Source organism: Mastomys coucha, unplaced genomic scaffold, assembly GCF_008632895.1.
Source record: "Mastomys coucha isolate ucsf_1 unplaced genomic scaffold, UCSF_Mcou_1 pScaffold20, whole genome shotgun sequence".
Lineage (NCBI taxonomy): Eukaryota > Metazoa > Chordata > Mammalia > Rodentia > Muridae > Mastomys > Mastomys coucha.
This window is the reverse complement of record NW_022196903.1, coordinates 134047475-134049548: the sequence shown is the minus strand read 5'-3', so window position 1 is coordinate 134049548 and position 2074 is coordinate 134047475. Positions and strand designations below refer to the sequence as shown.

Here is a 2074-nt window from a genome sequence, read left to right as displayed (position 1 = left end):
TCAACTCCCCAGCACCCATGTGAAGACTGAGCATGTCCACATGTGCCTGTGATCCTAGTGTTGGTGGAGATGGGTGGATTAGGATATCCAGCCACCCTGGACAAACCTGTGAGCATCATGTTCAGTGAGAAACAAAAATACTCCCCCAAACAACAAAACCAAAACCGAAGTGGAGATCAATGGAAGAAGACAGTTGATGTCTTCCTTTGACTTCTGCATGAGTTTATTATGTACCTGTATACTCATGTGTGAACACAACAGTACATATGTGCAAACCACACACTCGCACATGCACACGCGTGCACACACATACACATGCACGTGTGCGTACACACACACAAGCACACAAACACATGCACACATGGGAAAGCTAGGGATGAGCAGGAATAAAACAAGAAGGGGAAAGAGAATGAATGTGTCCAGAATTCACCGTATAATGTGTGACACTGTCATAGAAAATTCATTATTATCGATAAAAATATAAGCTGATAAAAATAGTCAAAATAAAAAGAAATGTAGAAATCAAACTTTTAATTCTGCATAGTTGATATGGGAATGGAAACACTACACAGTTGTTGGATGAAGCCGACTCCCTCCATGGTCCTGGCAGATTCCAGTCTGCTGAGGACGACAGTGCTGGTCTGGAGTCTCTGAGGCCCCGAGATTTCGCCAACCGCCCTACTCTGCCTTGTCCTAGCAGGGAAAGTTGAATCAGAGCTGCCAAATAATTTGCTCAGAGTTTCATCTCCTGCCCCCAGAAGCAGTGCTCTGTCTCCATCTAAACTGTGGAGAAGTAGCTGCCAGTTCCAGCGCAACATCTCTCATGGTGTGCTAATAAACAGCCAGTTCCTATGCAGTCGAGGGAAAGTCTGTCATAGGAGGATTCTTTATTATGCAGGTGCCTTATGGTGCACATCGTCAGAGGTTCTCTTTCTGGCTTTCCTTCTCTTAAATAATTTAACCTGTATTCATTGGACATTTCATATCTGTACATAGTATTCATTCTCCATCTCCCTGTCTTAATCTCCCCCCATCTCCTCTCTCACCTTCTTCCCATCAAGTCTTCTACTTTCATGTCCTTCAGTTTCTTTTTTAACAGCACCCTGAGCTCCAAAAGGCTTTCCACGTGTGCAGGAATGTGGGGGTAATTTATTAGATGGACAATCTACCCATGACTCTACCTTTGAAGAAAAATGGCTCCCCTTCCCCAGAAGCCATGAATTGAATGCAAATAGCTCCCCAGCTAGGGGTAAGGTTTCACGTACCCCCTCCTTCATCCATGTAGGTATGCTGACTGGCTGGATCTTGTGCAGGTTTGTTGAGATAACCATGGCTGTTGTGAGTTCTTGAGTACAGGGCCGAATGACTCTGTCATACCTGAAGACAGCATTCCACGGCACTCCTCCCCATCCTTGCCTCTTACATTCGTCCCATGCCCTCTTCCCTGATGTTTCCCGAGCCTTAGGTGGGTGGTAGTGAGCAGGGCGGTCATGGTGGTGATAGAGATGTCCCCTTTAGGGCTGAGCACTCGGAGCTTATATTTACGAATGTTTCAACATGATATAGGTATGAATACCTACATCACAATTCCCTTTCTTTGTTCTGTAACAGTGAAGCATGGCTACATCAACATACTATAAGTGCATGACTTCTTGTCACATTGGAGGCTATTTTATATCTTCCTTCTGGTTGTAGATGATCTGGAAGAGGGAACCTCACTTTTGAAGAAAAATTTGTGGCAAATAGCAGAGACTAGGATAACCGTGATTATAAGTCTTATTTTTATCTTTACGCTTTGGGGAGAGTAATGTCAAATTTCTCAGTTTTATCTAGGTATGATTTGGATGCGAATGAGTTCGCTAGATTAAGGCTGAGATGAGGAAGTCAGAGGTGAATATATTTTTGGCTGGGGGATAAGGGTGAGCAAGAAATGGAGTGGGAAATGGGTTAAGGAGAGAGTTAAGGGTCATGTCAGGGACTAACTAGAAATGCTAAAGGCAGGCTTCCCTAGCAACATGGTTATTTTTCTAGTTGGTTCAGAACTCCTTATCTCCTTCCTGACCTTCAACTGTGG

At 44.1% G+C, this 2074-nt stretch overlaps 1 long non-coding RNA gene across 1 annotated transcript; it reads right to left on the bottom strand.

Moving 5' to 3' along the window:
• Positions 1-514: 514 nt before the first annotated feature.
• LOC116098415 lies at positions 515-1519 on the bottom strand. The gene is made up of 2 exons (XR_004121839.1): positions 1266-1519; positions 515-693 (listed from the first exon to the last, which is right to left on the bottom strand). It is a non-coding gene; the product is annotated as an uncharacterized LOC116098415 (long non-coding RNA).
• Between the last annotated feature and the right edge of the window lie 555 nt (positions 1520-2074).